At 43.8% G+C, this 19450-nt stretch overlaps 1 protein-coding gene and 1 long non-coding RNA gene across 7 annotated transcripts in view; one reads left to right on the top strand and one right to left on the bottom strand.

Annotated features, from left to right (window-relative positions):
* The window catches only part of VWA7 (von Willebrand factor A domain containing 7), a 92853-nt gene extending 87119 nt beyond the window's left edge, over window positions 1-5734 (bottom strand). Inside the window, exon 1 of one of the 4 annotated variants that reach the window (XM_068250383.1) lies at window positions 5713-5734. The gene's annotated coding sequence lies outside the window, so the exon portion shown is untranslated. Of the gene's footprint in view, window positions 1-2721; window positions 2733-3356; window positions 3377-3631; window positions 3706-5712 lie in introns of those variants that run through there. The other 3 variants (XM_068250380.1, XM_068250384.1, XM_068250385.1) reach the window with 3 other exon arrangements.
* Window positions 1-19450, top strand: part of LOC137528794 (uncharacterized) — a 137047-nt gene that overhangs the window by 13157 nt on the left and 104440 nt on the right. For all 3 annotated transcript variants that reach the window (XR_011023466.1, XR_011023467.1, XR_011023465.1), the window contains exon 3: window positions 704-849. This is a non-coding gene — a long non-coding RNA (uncharacterized lncRNA). The remainder of the gene's footprint in view (window positions 1-703; window positions 850-19450) is intronic.

Below are 19450 nucleotides of genomic sequence, written 5' to 3'. Positions count from 1 at the left end.
CCACTCTGGTGTTAGGAATGCCTCTTCCCCTTCTGTAATTGGCCAGCTCTGCCTCTAGCCCCACCTCTACCTCATCGCTCCCCCACCTCCCTGCGTTGTGCTCTGTGATGAGACACACAGACCCAGCGCTGCAGCATCATGATTCCAGGGGTCATGGCCATGTTTTTTGTTTTCTTTTTATTAAAAGTTGGCGATTGCGGGATGTAGGACCGGTGGTAATTGATGAGGTTTTTTTTAACAAAAGTGCCCCCCTCGTGTTTGCTTTTAATGCCAGTTTGATTAATTCAACAGCTAAAATAGTGCACATTCAAGTAGATGCTTGCCAGTGTGTGCTTTTGTAAAGAATAAAGGAAACACTGAGAATCTCCCATGAGGAAATAGAGTAGTCTAAAACCTGTCAGATTTGTCAGATTTCTTCCACCTACTGTAAGTGACAGGAACATAGGAAACAAATAAATATATATTGCATTTTAATCTAGGGAGAATGTACAACCTATATCTATGGGTTTTCCTTTTTTTTTCCCTTTTTGCAATAGCTCGTGATACTGGTCCCTTAAATCTAACTATCTAACTAACTATTGATTGCTTTAGTCTCTTTCACTAGAATCATTCTCAAATAGAACATATAAAACAATGGCTTTAATATCGAAGTGTGTATGTGCATCAGATGTTCTATTCAAATAACATTTTTAATTGTGTACAGCCAGTCCTGGGATTCATGTGGACTTGGACAGCCCAGACAGACATCACAGCTACGAAGCTGACCTCATTTCCTCCTCTGAACTGCAGTACATGCAGATAAGGACACGCTGATTGTACGGTGCAGGTCAGCTGTACACAGATGAGCAGGTGCGTATCTGGGTAATATAGCCCCTATGGCAAACACTTAAATTGTGCCTCCTCCCCCTGGTCACACAAACTTGCCCCATATTAACAGCTTCTTTTATTGCAATGATACAAGTCTCCCCAGTATAAGTAGCCCCTCCAGTATAGGTTGCTAGAGTGAGCCCCCCAAGTGTAAGTAACCAGAGGTAACACCCTAGTATAGTTAGCCAAAGATAGTATACCCAATATAGGTAGCCACCACTTTAGAATGCCCTGCCAGTATATGTAGTAAGAGGTGTCTCCCCAGTATAAGTAGCCCCCCTCCCCCAGTATAGGTAGTTAGAGATGTCCTCCAGTATAAGAGCAGGTACAAACACTTGAGAGGCATCCCTCAGTATGAAGGTGGAGCACGAGGGAGGAAGGGGCAGACATGGTGCCCATGGCAGGAGCCATGCCTGCACCCCTCTAGATACGCCTCTGCAGATGGGTGCTGCTGTTACCAGGATTACAGATAACATTTTCAGGTGCTTACAGGTGAAATGCAAAAAATGAGAATACTGTGCAAAAGTCCATTTATGTCAGTTATTTAACTTAAAAGGTGAAACTAATATATGAAATAAACTCATGACATGCAAAGCAAGGTATTTCAAGCCTTTATTTGTTATCATTTTGATGGTTATGGCTTACAGCTTATGAGAACCCCAAAATCAAAATCTCAGACCATTAGAATATTGTGAACATGTTCAATATTCTAGCCTCAAAGTGTCAGACTCTAATCAGCCAATTCATCCAAAACAACTAAAAAGGGTTCCAATTTCATATATTAGTTTACCCTTTTACGTTAATTACTAAAATAAATGGACTTTTGCACAATATTCTAATTTTTCGAGTCTCATCAGCTAAGTGTCATAGGATTTTAATGCTGCCAAAACTCAAAATGAAAGGACAACCGAGGTAACATGTGACATAATGAGATAGACATGTGTATGTACAGTGCCAAGCACACAAATAGCTATGCTGTGTTCCTATTTTTCTTTTCTCTGCCACCAAGAGACCACCTCCCCACTGATACGTAATCCTAACCAGACCTCCCCAGCAATGTCTAACCCTGACCAATGTCCCCAGAAATGCCTAATCCTAACCCACTGCCCCATACCTAATCATTCCCCTGCCGCAAACCCAAAGATATCCATGCTGCCCTCACCGCAATATATGATAAACATTGGGTGCCCCATAGGCACCCACGTTAATAGCGACTATAAAAATATATTTAGAGCAGGCAGCCCCGGTGCCCAAATTTCCATTTATAGTTGTTATATGGGTGGCTAAACTTCTGCAGCCTGTCTGGAACCAACATTTCCTGTCATCTCCAAAGACATCAGGTCGCTGGTGGATGGTTCAGGTTCCTCACCGTTATCAAACCTTGGCAAGCTTTAGTAAGGTCTGTTGCACACCAAGAGCGCTTCTGAGCGCTTTTAAAAATGCTAGCACTTTGAAAAGCGCTTGTCTAATGTATTTGTATGGGAAGGATCACACCAGCGCAATGAGATTTTTTCGCAAACGCGAGTCCTGCAGCATTTCTGAGGCGATTCAGCCTCAATGTTAAGTGTAGGAAAGTGGAAAATCGCTCTAAAAAAACGCTATTTATAACAGCTATTTTCCAAGCGTTTTGTGTTTTGCAAAACCTGTTCACTTCCAGCTCAAGCTGTACAAAAAATAAAAAATCTCTACACCAAAACGCTCCAAAAATTGCTAGGCATAGCTAGAAAACCAATAAGCACATGCCTGGAATCACTTAGAAAAATCACTTAAAAAAACGCTTAGTGTTTTGGATTAAGCTAGCGCTTTTAGGTGTGTACTGGCTCTAAGTCAACGCCACTGTGTGTGTCTGGTTACCTGTATGTTGTGCTTCCTTTTGTTCCGCTGCTCCTCTCCTCTCTTCCCCTTACTTCAGTAAGTCATTGCCTATGTGTGTGTCTGGTTAGGGATGCTCAAATCTGAATTCGGGTGTAACCCGGATAGTTTCTATCCGGATTTCTCCCAGTAAACCTATGCGGGGTGGGCAGGGGGGGTCAAGCTTACCTGTCTGACGTCTTCTTCGTCCGTCCCTCGGCACCTCCCATGATGCGGTCCACGCGCATCACGTGACAAACACTTCCTACTTCAACCCGGAAGGAGGAAGTGTTTGTAGTCACGTGACCGCCGCGTGGACCGCATCGTAGGGAGGCGCCAGGGATGGATGAAGAAGACGTCAGACAGGTAAGCTTGAACCCCCGACCCACCCCGGAGAAATCCGGATAGCAACTATCCGGGTTTCACCCAAATTCGGATTTGAGCATCCCTATGTCTGGTTACCTGTATGTTGTTTCTTTCTGTACTGCTGCTCGTCTCCTCTCTTCCGCTTGCTTTAGTAAGTCATTGCCAATGTGTGTGTCTGGTTACCTGTATGTTGTGTTTCTTTCTGCACTGCTGCTCGTCTCCTCTCTTCCGCTTGCTTTAGTAAGTCATTGCCAATGTGTGTGTCTGGTTACCTGTATGTTGTGTTTCTTTCTGTTCTGCTGCTCGTCTCCTCTCTTCCAATTGCTTTAGTAAGTCAGCACCAATGTGTGTGTCTGGTTACCTGTATGTTGTGTTTCTTTCTGTACTGCTGCTTGTCTCCTCTCTTCCGCTTGCTTTAGTAAGTCATTGCCAATGTGTGTGTCTGGTTACCTGTATGTTGTGTTTCTTTCTGTTCTGCTGCTCGTCTCCTGTCTTAGTGTCTTCCACTTGCTTTAGTAAGTCATTGCCAATGTGTGTGTCTGGTTACCTGTATGTTGTGTTTCTTTCTGTTCCGCTGCTCGTCGTCTCTCCTTCCCTCTGCCCTTTCTCAGAGTAACATGTTATTTGCAGCAGATCGCTCTGAATAGGATTAGTCCTCCAAGCTGTATCAGGAGACCGAATCCCACTGAGAATTCCCCGGCTGCTGCTGCTACACCTGCTAATTAACTCCTGCATGCTGCTTTTACACAGACGTGTGAAATATCATTAACGGTCTGCAGCCTCCTACACCCGGCAGAGGCAGACGGTGAGCTGGGCGAGCCGGGGATATACAGCACAGAGAGGCACGGGGCACAGATGGACTCACAGATATCAGCTGCTGTAGGGCTGCAGAGAGAGATTATTATCATTATTGATTTATGAAGCACCAGCATACAGAGAAAAACACGGGGTACTTAATAATAGACAATGGTATATACACCAATATACAAAATACAGAACTGGTACAAAATACAGCATCGATGCTAAATACAGAATTGGTATTAACGGTGGCAAAAGTAACATGATGAATAAAATGTATAACAAATTCCAAGACACAAAAGGGCCCTGCCCTTGCAAGCTTACAATATAGATGAATAGGGGGAACAAGAGGTGGGGTAGTACCCTCTTTCCCCAAAACTAAGACATTCCCTGAAAGTAAGCCTTACCAGGAATTTCAACATGCTCAAAATATAAGCCCTACCTTGAAAGTAAGCCCTATGACAACGTGTGTTTCTACTGGAGCCAATGGTCTCACAGGCAGGACCATGGCTCCGCCCGTCTTTATCATGGCTGATACTCAGCAAGTGCAGTGATTGGCCCAATAACTGAGCCATGGTCCTGCCTGCGAGACCATCAGCTCCAGTAGAAACACAAGTTGCCATACTTCTTCCACATAGGCTGAAGATCGGGGACACAGCAGCATGGAGCTATGGGAAAGAAGGGGGTGCAGGGGGACATCAGAGGACACGTGGGACAGCATGGCATGGAGCTGGGGGTAAGAGAAGGATGCAGGTGGTCATAGGAGGACACCAGGAGGACACAGGAGGACAGGGGAAAGAGGAAGACACTAAAGGTACATGGGAAACACAAGGGTACACAAGAGGAGGATCCAGCAGAGGAAGAGGTGGCACAATGGGGAAGGCAGGACGACACACCCCACAGGAGCTTGTGTGTTCATAAAATATATGACATCCCCTGAACTCAAGCTCTAGCACATCGTTTGGTGCAAAAATTCATATAAGACACTTTCTTATGTTTGGGGAAACACAGTATACAATATAAACATACCTAGAGGCAGTGTGTTTTGGGATATCTAGTAGGAGTGCAACTTTGCCTTAGGTCAAAGGACAAAGGGGAAGTGGCCTAAGGCAGAGACTTATGCTTGTCGATGCAAGTGAGTTTTGAGGGAGTGTTTAAAGAATAGATGTCAAAGGTTGGAGACTGACAGATATATTGTGGAAAGGCATTCCAGAGGAGGGATGAGGCACATGTGAAATCTTGTATGCCTGACTATGAGGAGGACAACAGAAGCTCGTGGGCAGATGTGAAATTGGGGTTAGGTTGGTATCTGGAGACTAGTGAGGAGATGTACACAGGAGAGAGATCGTGGAGAGCTTTGTAGGTTAGGGCTGAGAGTTTGAACTGGATCCTCTGGTTGATTGGTAGCCAAGGAAGAGTTTGACAGAGAGGAGCAGCAGAGGAAGAGCAAGAAGGGAGATAAATGAGACGAGCAGATTAATAATGCTACTGCGGAATTCCAAATTTTCATCCTGAGTATTGGCCAATCATAGTCAAAACTGTAATTTATTGCGAATATATTTTCACACTAGCCATAACATTCATTATGGTTAGTGGGAATTTGCACAAATATGTTCAAAGTAGATCCCTAGTTGATATAGCATTTTTGCATAGAATTTTTGTATTTTCGTTAAGGATTAACTTCAAAATTCTGCACCATTGACTTCAATGTTAAATGGCAGAATCCTGAACAATTTCGCAAATTCCACAGGAAATTCTGAATTAGTTTGAAATTCTGCCAGTTCCGACAATCACTAACTGGTAAAACTTGACCTAAAGTTTCATACTCACGCTCAGTTGCTGTTGCTCAAAACAAACGAAAAGGAAAGATGAGATGGCCGAGAATCATACAAAAAAAGTGTCTCAACGATGGCAAAACACAGCAATTATCATCCATGTAGACCGATCTGTCCTGGCGCATCAGTTCCATATTCAGTGTTAGTCCTATCAAACGATTGCTCCATTCCAACTGCTCACATGTGGCTAGTTATGCACTTCCAGGTTCTCATTTGTGCTTCCGCTAAGGATCGGCAGACCATCATTGAATTCAAACGTACTCCGACATTGTTTGTCACAAACTGGCAGAGGTTCCTTGTTTTATGGCAGTGCTGATCGAGCGTGTACAAAGATTAAAGGTGATCTCTAAAGACTTGAGGCTAAAAACTATACTTCTGATGTGGAAACAATATCAAGGTACTCCGTTATGCAAAAAGGGGGTAAGAGGCAAGATAACCATGACAACCAGTCACCCAATGACCAACTGTACCAGATTTGAGGCTTGTACCATTAACTGTGTAAGAATGGCAGCAGTTTAAATATTTCCCTTGAAAATCAATAGGTGAATTTTGATTGCCTTTTGTAGGCTCCACCCACTTTCCTGAATATTAATCTCACTCACCCAGTGACCATGTGGGCAAAGTTTGAGAACCCTGCCATTAACAGTGTAAGAATGGCTGCAGTTTACATTTTCCCAGTGAAATTTGTATTTGTCTCCGCCCAGATTTTGGTTATGGGGATAAAAAGTAGCCTATATGTTTTTCCAGGTAATGTACTATGTGTGTGCCAAATTTCATTCAAATCGGTTGAGCCATTGTTGCGTGATTAACAAAGATCCAAACTTTCACATTCATAATATTAGTGATATATATATATATATATATATATATATATATATATATATATATATATATATATATATATATATTTATACACACACAGTATATTGTTATTGAGGTAAAACCACCTCTATTTTTAGCTTTTTTTTAACTCCGTTTTATCCCTCTGGGCACCTCTTACCCCCTTTGTGCTTTTCACCCTCCCTTGGGAGGGGTGTACATTGGTACCTAGTGGCTTTGCCATCGATAGGACCTTTGTTGTTTTTCCCAAGAGCGCGACCGCATCCAGCTCCAGCCGGACATCCGAGTGGTGTCGGGTTTATAGATCTCCACCTGCTTTCAGCACTTGGTTGCCCCTTGTGCAACCTTCCTTTGCGAGTATCCTGGTCCTTTTTGTTTTCCATCACTCTTCCTGAGACATATTGCACCATTCAGGTTCCTGTTGTCTCTGTGGTCTTCTTTTTTAGGGTGCGTGGTCACCCTACCTTGTACGGTAGTCCCCTATGCACAAAGATCCAATAAAAATCGAGTCCAGTTGTTTCGGCGCCTGAGTTGGGCAACACCATAGACCATAAAGTTGTTTACGGCTATAGCGGCACAAGGGGGAATTTGAACAATTTTGGCTTTGTTTGTATTTCATGTCCAATTTTGCAAAATGGACTAAAAATAATTAATTTCCTAAAGGGTTTATTTGTAATCTATTTAGCATTCTGCCCATCATCATGCCTTCACGTCCAACATGCTATGCAGAATCATTTTCACTTCCTCTTCCCTCCTTACTCGCTCCACACCCACACCACGGCTTATCAGCATGTCGCGGAGGAAGTGGTTATTTATAAACAGAAATGTTTTGCTGTGGAATGGGGAAATCCCTGGGTCATGCATCAGCATTTTTGTCAATCTTTTTAAAGTGGGATTCCTGCTCCTCACTGATTGGCTGAGGGCAGTTTAGTGTGACAGGAGGCTGAGAAGGGAAATGCACCTCACCCCTCTGCAGAAGCTGCTGAAATACAATCTATGCTGTGCACACGTGTTTACAAAGCAAGCTAGATATGAAAGTGCAGTTTCAAGGAGGAATAAAAAAAAAAGGGTAAGGAAGGAAATTACATCAGGATTGGCTTCAGTCAGAGGCAGTAAAGATGGAAAATGCCTGGAAAGTTTTCTCTTTATTTACTATATAAAATTCACTGGACTCAAAACATGGATAGTAAAATACATATATTTTGTAAGTAGAGCGAGTATTTATCTGCTTATAGATGCGTTTTTTTTCTTGGGATAGTATGGCTGTCACTTGCTGCTTTAGGAACACCAATATTTGCTACTCTTATGGGGATATAGACCATTATTCAATTAACTTTTTGTCCTAAGTTTTCTCCTAGGAGATCTTTTTTCATCTTCTATTTAAAATACTGTACATTTTTTAGCACACTCAATTGAAAAAAAGTACTGCCAAAATTATTTAGAGAACAGTACTTTCTTGCTTGTTGGTGGCTTAAAGTGAACCTAAAGCCAGGCAAAAAAATGAGATGAACTCACCTGGGGCTTCCCTCAGCCCCCTGCAGCCGATCGGTGCCCTCGCAGCCCCGCTCCAATGGTCCAGGACCCGCCGGCGGCTACTTCCGGTTTGGCCGTCACCGGGGCTGCGAGGGCACCGATCGGCTGCAGGGGGCTGAGGGAAGCCCCAGGTGAGTTCATCTCATTTTTTTTGCCTGGCTTTAGGTTCACTTTAAAGGGCATTTTATTGATAAGGTGAGAAAATATCACCTAGGGGAAAACTTAGGAGAAAAATAAGGGCCAGTGACAGTCCATTCCAATGCACCAGCTGAAACATTTCAGAATGACAGCGATGAGGATCAGGTGACCACTCATCATAACATAAAAAGATCCCATTTTACACCAATTCAGAAAAATTGAAAGTATTTTTCAGTGTTCTCCCCAGAAATGTTTTCCAGCCGGATGGCATGAAAAAGTAGCCGGGTGGGGCGAGATGGGAGAATGCAGGGCACAATGGGAGATGCTTTTCTGCACAAGTCTGTTTACAGCAGAGGAGGAGGTGAGCCGATGACAGCCGGGTGCTCACCAAACCTAGCCGGGTGGAGCACCCGGCTAAAAGAGCCTGTGGAAAACACTGTATTTTTTTCTATTCAAGCACGAAATCTTATTGAATTTCCTGTTTTTTATGATACAAGTTGATCGGAAGTGGTGGATTTTGCTAATCAATTTTTCAGAACATTGGATGGTATAGGGTAGATTGTCAATTTTTTGATGTATAGGTCCAAGCAATTTTTTTCAGATTCTGCAATTTTTTTATTTTTTTTTTATAAATGGGTGAAAATTTAACACACGTGTGTTATACATTATTCAGATTTTTCAAATGTTACAATCAATTGGAAAAATGAATTGTAATTCTCAGATTAAAAAGAAATATACTTACTAGGGGTGTATGAAATAAAACGGACCACACTGATAAAAGTAAAACATTCCTATACAAGACTTTAGGAATTAACCCTTAAAGGGATACTGTAGGGTGGGGTCAGGGGAAAATGAGTTACCCGGGGCTTCTAATGGTCCCTCGCAGACATCCTGTGCCCGTGCAGCCACTCCCCAATGCTCCGGCCCCGCCTCCGGTTCACTTCTGGAATTTTAGACTTTAAAGTCTGAAAACCACTGCGCCTGCGTTGCCGTGTCCTCGAGCCCGCTGATGTCACCAGGAGCACACGGCGCAGACCATACTGGGCCTGCACAGTACACTCCTGGTAACATCAACTCATTTTCCCCTGACCCCCTACAGTATTCCTTTAAGTACCTGTACTGAATTCAATGCCAAACTAAATAGGTTCTGACAAGCGGAGCAGTGCTTTTCAGCACTGCTAGATTTGGGCGCAGCCGGCGCCTCCACAGACTTTAATAGGAATCACATCATTTAGCGGCGCCCAGTGAGTAACGTCGGCGCCGTCAGAAGACAGAGCCGAAGTTGCTTAAAAAACACAATAATTCGGCCTCCAGCAATCGCTGGAAGCCGAATTATTTCATTCCCCCGCCATCCATGGCAGCCTGGAAGGGGGAATAGTAATTAATACGGCCCAGACTTGTGCAGAAGCAAGATCAGCCATATACCAGCTGTATCCTGCGCCAAGTTCCTGAATAATCAAGGGCTTAAAGAGAAACCGTAACAAAGAGTTGAACTTCATCCCACTCAGTAGCTGATACCCCCTTTCCCATGAGAAATCTTTTCCTTTTCACAAACGAATCATCAGTGCGGTCTGTATGGCTGATATTGTGGTGAAACCTCTCCCACAGGAAACTGTGAGGACCATGGTTCTGGCAGTTTCCGGTCTGTGAACCTCGTTGCATTGTGGGAAATATCTGTTTACAGCTGTTTCCAACTGGCAAAAAAAAAACAAGCAGCAGCTACTTCCACTAAATCATTTATACATACAGGTAGTCCTCGGGTTACGTACGCCCAGTTTACGAACGCCCCGCCGATACGAACGCCCCGCTGATAGCTCCGCCCCGTCGATGACATCAGCGCAAGCGCCGGATTTCTATGATTTACATGTTTTTAAGTAGTTTAAAATTGACCTAAAGACGCCATGTGTGTGGGGAGGTGAGCAGCTACATACCGCACACCCCCGTGGCCTGGCGTCACCCTCTGCCTCTACTAAACACCTCCGTATCATTACAGAGATCCGCGTCCTCTGACGCAGGCCGGGAGGCGACCCGGCATACTGCGCATGCGCAGAGCAGTAACAGGGTCAGAGGACGCGGATCTCTGTAATGATACGGAGGCGTTTTGTAGAGGCAGAGGGTGACGCCAGGGCACGGGAGGTGTGCGGTATGTAGCTGCTCACCTCCCCCCACATACATGGCGTCTATAGTTCAATGTTAAACTACTTAAAAACTTTTAAATCACAGAAATCCGGCGCTGTCCCGACTTAAGGACAGATTCAGGTTAACCGAGGACTACCTGTATTTATTGTAAAAATGAAGCACTTTTTTTTATTACATTATTGTAATCCAGTGAATGGAGTTCCTCTTTAAAGTGTACATGAGGCTATATGTAACATGAGATAAACATGTGTATGTACAGTGCAAAACTTAATAACCAGGCTGTTTTGCTTGTTTTATTTTGCTACCTGAAAGAGTTAATTTCAGGCATGGAAGCAACAGCTTCTGTCTTGTCAATACCTTGTCGGGAATATAGCAATCAGTGAAATTACAGCCATAAACGTTTTCCTGGCAGAATGCAACTTCTGCTGGCAGGGACATAGAAAAAGGTCACTAGTTTGTGTATTTTATAACTCTGGGACACGCAATAGGCTGCTACTGATTAGAGACCGTAAAACATTCAACCTACTTTGTAAATGTTTAAATATAAAAGAAAACCCTGGGATGCTTAGTTATTTTTAGGAGTAGGAGGATAAATATAATTGTTTATCTCATCAGTTTATTTTTACTACAGGTTCACTTTAAAGGGAAGGTTTGAGGAGCTAAACAAAAAAAAAAAAAAAAAAAAAAAAGAAATCTACTTACATCGGGCTTCCTCCAGCTGACTTCTGCCCTCGCCGCAGCTCCGGTGGCTCCCGATCCCTTCCAGGGCAGATGCCGACCTCGCCAGGTTGGCATCTTCTTGCCCTCCAGCTTGCGGCTGAGTTGCACTGATATCATCCGGGCTGTACTGTGCAGGTGCACAACTACTACGCCTGCACAGTACAGTCCGGATGACGTCAGTGCAACTCTGGGAGCCGCTCGTGCAGGCGCAGTAGAGATCTTGCGCCGCTGGGGCCCCTGGGCCTCCAGCGGGAGAGCGGAGCTGCAGTGAGGGCACAGAACGACTGGCAGGGGCTGGAGGAAGTCCCAGGTAAGTGGATTTTTTTTATTTTTAATCTTCTCGGATGTGTCCTTTAAAGAGACCACAAAGCCCTCTATTAAAAAGCAATGCTAAATGTAATTAGAAGGTATAAATAAATGTAATAACAAAACAGAAGGTATTTGCAATAATTCAGCTGTAAGTGAGCAACTGTGGTTTCCCATAATGCATCACTCCTGAATATGCAAAGAATCTCTTTATGCCCCTGAAACCAAGCACACATCCAGAACTGCTGGTGTATATGGAGTCAGTAGCTTATACATTTTACAGAACTACGGTACATCAGTCTAACATACATACAGTGGCTTGCAAAAGTATTCGGCCCCTTGAAGTTTTCCACATTTTGTCACATTACTGCCACAAATATAAATCAATTTTATTGGAATTCCACATGAAAGACCAATACAAAGCGGTGTACACGTGGGAAGTGGAACGAAAATTATACATGATTCCAAACATTTTTTACAAATCAATAACTGCAAAGTGGGGTGTGCGTAATTATTCAACCCCCTTTGGTCTGAGTTCAGTCAGTTGCCCATAGACATTGCCTGATGAGTGCTAATGACTAAATATAGTGCACCTGAGTGTAATCTAATGTCAGTACAAACACAGGTGCTCTGTGATGACCTCAGAAGTTATCTAAGAGAATATTGGGAGCAACAACACCATGAAGTCCAAAGAACACACCAGAAAGGTCAGGGATAATGTTATTGAGCAATTTAAAGCAGGTTTAGGCTACAAAAAGATTTCCAAAGTCTTGAACATCCCATGGAGCACTGTTTAAACGATCATGCAGAAATGGAAGGAGTATGGCCCAACTGTAAACCTACCAAGACTAGGCCATCCACCTAAACTCACAGGTCGAACAAGGAGAGCGCTGATCAGAAATGCAGTTAAGAGGCCCATGGTGACTCTGGACGAGCTGCAGAGATCTACAGCTCAGGTGGGGAAATCTGGCCATAGGACAACTATTAGTCGTGCACTGCACAAAGTTGGCCTTTATGGAAGAGTGGCAAGAAGAAAGCCATTGTTAACAGAAAAGCATAAGAAGTCCAGTTTGCAGTTTGCCACACGCCACTGAAAGCAAACATGTGGAAGATGGTGCTATGGTCAGATGAGACCAAAACTGAACTTTTTGGCCAAAAGGCAAAACGCTATGTGTGGCGGAAAACTAACACTGCACATCACTCAAAACACACCATCCCCACTGTCAAATATGGTGGTGGCAGCATCATGCTTTGGGGGTGCTTCTCTTCAGCAGGGACAGGGAAGCTGGTCAGAGTTGATGGGAAGATGGATGGAGCCAAATACAGGGCAATCTTGGAAGAAAACCTCTTGGAGTCTGCGAAAGACTTGAGACTGGGGCGGAGGTTCGCCTTCCAGCAGGACAACGACCCTAAACATAAAGCCAGGGCAACAATGGAATGGTTTAAAACAAAACATATCTATGTGTTAGAATGGCCCGGTGGAAGTCCAGATCTAAATCCAATCGAAAATCTGTGGCAAGATCTGAAAACTGCTGTTCACAAACGCTGTCCATCTAATCTGACTGAGCGTTTGTTTTGCAAAGAAGAATGGGCAAAGATTTCAGTCTCTAGATGTGCAAAGCTGGTAGAGATATACCCTAAAAGACTGGCAGCTGTAATTGCAGCAAAAGGTGGTTCTACAAAGTATTGACTCAGGGGGCTGAATAAATTACGCACACCCCACTTTGCAGTTATTTATTTGTAAAAAATGTTTGGAATCATGTATGATTTTCATTCCACTTCTGACATGTACACCACTTTGTGTTGGTCTTTCACATGGAATTCCAATAAAATTGATTCATGTTTGTGGCAGTAATGTGACAAAATGTGGAAAACTTCAAGGGGGCCGAATACTTTTGCAAGCCACTGTACAGCCTGTTTCTGATTTTTTGGTCCTCATTAGTGCATGGATGGATGTCTCTATAGGGCAGATTACATCTAGAATATATTTAGAGCAGTCTGAAAAATCCTAATTCCTTCCTGCTGAATACTCCGCTCGGCTGGGTCGTCTGTTGAACTCCTGAGTCATCGTTTCCACATTGGCAGCCTTTTGTTGTAAATTACGGCCAAGCATTAGCATCACATTAGATAGCGTGCCCCGATCAATGTGTCACCCCCTCTGACCCATCAACAGACCCGGCAACAATACAGGCGGGACAGACAGGAATGCAGAGTATTCAGGTCACGGATTGGCCTAGATTCTTTCATTTTATTTTTAAATAAAGAGCAATTATCGAATAGACCATTTATCAGTGCCAGGTCATCTTCCGGAAACACTCCAAATATTTGCAATTTAACATTGCAAATATATAACACATGCAAAAGACCTCCAAGACAGACATACAAATTGCCGTATATATCTGGCTACACACAGGGCCGGATTTGTACTTTTTACCGCCCAAGGCCAATTATACCATCTGTATGGTTATCTCCGTGTGCCCCAATGAGAATTCTACTTACATCATTGGATGTCACAGACAATAACTATTTCAGTAATACGTGTATAAGTCATGTTATATTTTCCTTAAGAACTTTTATGTTATGTTTGTTTGCCATCTAATTAATGATGGACCCATTGTGCCACCATGTGAGTTAGGCTGAAGTGTACCTGCAGGATAGAGCTTACAGGTCTTGCAGGGACGACACAAGTACACAGGACAGAGAGTTCAAAGGTTAAAGCTGACCTTGTAGATAAGGATGGCTGCATGGAACAGCTTTACTGTCCCTCACTGAGCCGCCCCTAAATTTCTGGTGCCCTAGGCCATGGCCTATGTGGCCTTGCCAGAAATCCGGCCCTGGCTACACAATACAGCTGAAACTGCGTATTTCAGTAATTCATCTTAAAAGGTGAAGCGAATATATGAAATAGATTTATTACAGGCAAATCAACAAAAACCTGATTCAGGAAATACACACACAAATATTCTACTGTAGGACTAAAACATAACACTTATTGTTATTACATTAAAAACTAATTGGCTAATTATGATGGCATAATGCCTAAGGGTTCTGAGGTTTATTCCTCATATTCCATGTACTTACCATAGTACCCTTGACATTATCTTTTCAGTAGATGGTTGCAAACCAGCAGCCAATTCGTTTTTAATGTAATAACAATAAAAGTTATGTTTTAGTCCTACAGTAGGATATTTATGTGATTATTACAGGCAAAGCAAGATATTGCAAGCCTACTATTTGTTATAAAACTTTGGTGTTTAACCTCCCTGGCGGTCTATTAAAACCGCCAGGGGGCAGCGCAGCACTTTTTATATCATGTAGCTAGCCTAGCGCTACCTACATGATAGCCGCTGTGCAGCGGCATCCCCCCACCCCTTTCCGATCGCCTCCGGTGATCAGAGCAAACAGGAAATCCTGTTCAGGACGGGATTTCCTGTTTGGCTTCCCCATCACCATGGCGACGAACAGGATGACGTCATCCACGTCATGGCGTCGGAGGGAGTCCCAATCCACCCCATAGAGCAGCCTGCGGTGATTGTCCAGGCTGCGCAGGGGTTTTTGGGGGGGGCTCTAGCGCGGCGGGTAGCGGCGAATCGGTGCGGAGAGGCGGCGATCGGAACAAGCACGCAGCTAGCAAAGTGCTAGCTGCGTGTAACAAAGTAAAAAGTGAGCAAATCTGCCCACCAGGGCCTGAGCTATCCACCGCGGCGGCTAGCTCGGGCTTACCGCTGAGGGTAAGGCTTACAGCTTATGAAAACACCCAAATCAAAATCTCAGATCATTAGAATATTGTGGATCCACACAGTGTGAGACCAAGCACTCCAATGGAGATAGGAGTGTGCTAAAGCTGATATGACCCTGCAGCCCAAAAGATCACCTATTCAAGAAGCCAAGATCAGCAGCACCACTCTTGAAAAAATAGCTCTTTATTCAGACACGTAATTAAAATCACATGCGCAGCGTTGGCTTCTTGATTAGAATTTTGTGAAAATGTTCTAGGCTCAAAGTCTGAAACAGGCTGTCTGCAGGTTGGGTTGATGTGGCTGTGTAAAATGTAAAGCTAAAAGCTTGCTAGACACCAGCGGTTCTGGATGCTTGCATGGCTTTCAGGCGCATAAAGCGGTAACTTGCATATTCAGTAGTGGTGCATTGTGGGAAACCACAGATATTCATTTAAAGAAAACCTGTAATGAGAAAAACCTACCCTGGGGGGGTACTCACCTGGGGTGGGGGAAGCCTCCGGATCCTATTGAGGCTTCCTCCGTCCTCCTCGGTCCCACGGCGGCGGAGATAAAGCTCCTGAACAGCGGGAATGTAAATATTTTCCTTCCCGGCTCCAGCGCAGTAATCGGCTCTCCGCTCGTAGATAGGCGGAAATAGCCGATCGCTGTCGGCCCGCTCTACTGCGCAGGCGCAAGTCTACTGTGTCTGCGCAGTAGAACAGTCCCGACGGAGCGGAGAGCCACAACAGCGCCCCTACTGGAGCCAGTAAATAAATCCGCGCTCATCAGGCTTGTCGAGGGAGGATTCGGGGGAGCCAGAGCTGCACTGCCTACAGCTACAGGGGAGGGGGAAGCCTCGTTGGGACCCTGAGGCTTCCCGCTACTGAGGTGAGTAACCCTCAGGAGAACTTTTTTTGTTACAGCACTGTATTAGTTGGGCCTATAATACAGAGATCATGGTATGTATATAGAGTGGGATATAGCGCTGTATTAGCTGGGCCTATAATACAGAGATGTATGTATATAGAGTGGGGTATAGTGCTGTATTAGCTGGGCCTATAATACAGAGATCATGGTATGTATATAGAGTGGGATATAGCGCTGTATTAGCTGGGCCTATAATACAGAGATGTATGTATATAGAGTGGGATATAGCGCTGTATTAGCTGGGCCTATAATACAGAGATGTATGTATATAGAGTGGGGTATAGTGCTGTATTAGCTGGGCCTATAATACAGAGATCACAGTATGTATACAGAGTGGGGTATAGCCATTTATTAGCTGGGCCTATAATACAGAGTTCATGGTATGTATATAGAGTGGGGTATAGTGCTGTGGTATGTATATAGAGTGGGGTATAGTATAGCGCTGTATTAGCTAGGCCTATAATACAGAGATTATGGTATGTATATAGAATGGGATATAGCGCTGTATTAGCTGGGCCTATAATACAGAGATGTATGTATATAGAGTGGGGTATAGTGCTGTATTAGCTGGGCCTATAATACAGAGATCATGGTATGTATATAGCAGGGGCGTAGCAATAGGGGGTGCAGAGGTAGCGACCGCATCGGGGCCCTTGGGCCAGAGGGGCCCCGAAGGGTCCACCCTCTATCACAGTATTAGCTTTCTATTGGTCCTGTGCTGGTAATAATCACTTCTATAGATGGTTTGAATAGTAGTAATCCTTAACACACTGTTCCCCATCCCCTTCTTGCACCTCTGACACTGTGGTTGTCCTTGGCAAGTTTTGGTGCGCTGTATCAATTGCTATGTATAAAGTTCTTGGGGGGGCCCCATGTAAAACCTGCACCAGGGCCCACAGCTCCTTAGCTACGCCACTGGTATATAGAGTGGGATATAGCGCTGTATTAGCTAGGCCTATAATACAGAGATTATGGTATGTATATAGAATGGGATATAGCGCTGTATTAGCTGGGCCTATAATACAGAGATGTATGTATATAGAGTGGGGTATAGTGCTGTATTAGCTGGGCCTATAATACAGAGATCATGGTATGTATATAGAGTGGGATATAGCGCTGTATTAGCTAGGCCTATAATACAGAGATTATGGTATGTATATAGAATGGGATATAGCGCTGTATTAGCTGGGCCTATAATACAGAGATGTATGTATATAGAGTGGGATATAGCGCTGTATTAGCTGGGCCTATAATACAGAGATGTATGTATATAGAGTGGGGTATAGTGCTGTATTAGCTGGGCCTATAATACAGAGATCACAGTATGTATACAGAGTGGGGTATAGCCATTTATTAGCTGGGCCTATAATACAGAGTTCATGGTATGTATATAGAGTGGGGTATAGTGCTGTGGTATGTATATAGAGTGGGGTATAGTATAGCGCTGTATTAGCTAGGCCTATAATACAGCGATTATGGTATGTATATAGAATGGGATATAGCGCTGTATTAGCTGGGCCTATAATACAGAGATGTATGTATATAGAGTGGGGTATAGTGCTGTATTAGCTGGGCCTATAATACAGAGATCATGGTATGTATATAGAGTGGGATATAGCGCTGTATTAGCTAGGCCTATAATACAGAGATTATGGTATGTATATAGAATGGGATATAGCGCTGTATTAGCTGGGCCTATAATACAGAGATGTATGTATATAGAGTGGGATATAGCGCTGTATTAGCTGGGCCTATAATACAGAGATGTATGTATATAGAGTGGGGTATAGTGCTGTATTAGCTGGGCCTATAATACAGAGATCACAGTATGTATACAGAGTGGGGTATAGCCATTTATTAGCTGGGCCTATAATACAGAGTTCATGGTATGTATATAGAGTGGGGTATAGTGCTGTGGTATGTATATAGAGTGGGGTATAGTATAGCGCTGTATTAGCTGGGCCTATAATACAGAGATTACGGTATGTATATAGAGTGGGGTATAGTATAGCGCTCTATTAGCTGGGCCTATAATACAGAGATTACGGTATGTATATACAGTACAGACCAAAAGTTTGGACAAACCTCAAAGAGTTTTCTTTACTTTCATGACTATGAACATTGTAGATTCACACTGAAGGCATCCAAACTATGAATTAACACATGTGGAAGTATAGTACATAACCGAAAAGTGTGCATCAACTGAAAATATGTCATATTCTAGGTTCTTCAAAGTAGCCACCTTTTGCTTTGATTACTGCTTTGCACACTCTTGGCATTCTCTTGATGAGCTTCAAAAGGTAGTCACCTGAAATTGTCTTCCAACATGCTTGAAGGAACTCCAAAAGTTGCTCCTGAAATGGTCTTCCAACAGTCTTGAAGGAGTTCCCAGAGATGCTTAGCACTTGTTGGCCCTTTTGCCTTCACTCTGCGGTCCAGCTCACCCCAAACCATCTCGATTGGGTTCAGGTCTGGTGACTGTGGAGGCCAGGTCATCTGGCGCAGCACCCCATCACTCTCCTTCCTGGTCAAATAGCCCTTACACAGCCTGGAGGTGTGTTCAGGTCATGGTCCTGTTGAAAAATAAATGATGGTCCAACTAAACGCAAACCGGATGGAATAGCATGCCGCTGTAAGATGCTGTGGTAGCCATGCTGGTTCAGTATGCCTTCAATTTCGATAACCAGTATATCCCCAACAGTGTCACCAGCAAAGCACCCCCACACCATCACGCCTCCTCCTCCATGCTTCACGGTGGGAACCAGGCATGTAGAGACCATCCGTTTACCTTTTCTGCGTCGCACAAAGACACGGTGGTTGGAACCAAAAATCTCAAATTTGGACTCAACAGACCAAAGCACAGATTTCCACTGGTCTAATGTCCATTCCTTGTGTTCTTTAGCTCAAACAAGTCTCTTCTGCTTGTTGCCTGTCCTTAGCAGTTGTTTACTAGCAGCTATTCTATCATGAAGGCCTGATTCACACAGTCTCATCTTATCCTCCGCAGCAGAGGTGACTCTTGGTCTTCCTTTCCTGGGGCGGTCCGCATGTGAGCCAGTTTCTTTGTAGCGTTTGATGGTTTTGAGACTGCACTTGGGGACACTTTCAAAGTTTTCCCAATCTTTCGGACTGACTGACCTTCATTTCTTAAAGTAATGATGGCCACTCATTTTTCTTTACTTAGCTGCGTTTTCTTGCCGTAATACAAATTCTAACAGTCTATTCAGTAGGACTATCAGCTGTGTATCCACCTGACTTCTCCACAATGCAACTGATGGTCCCAACCCCATTTATAAGGCAAGAAATCCCACTTATTAAACCTAACAGGGCACACCTGTAAAGTGAAAACCATTTCAGGTGACTACCTTTTGAAGCTCATCAAGAGAATGCCAAGAGTGTGCAAAGCAGTAA

This window comes from Hyperolius riggenbachi, chromosome 8, assembly GCF_040937935.1.
Source record: "Hyperolius riggenbachi isolate aHypRig1 chromosome 8, aHypRig1.pri, whole genome shotgun sequence".
Taxonomy (NCBI): domain Eukaryota; kingdom Metazoa; phylum Chordata; class Amphibia; order Anura; family Hyperoliidae; genus Hyperolius; species Hyperolius riggenbachi.
This window is presented reverse-complemented; position numbering and strand designations above follow the sequence as displayed.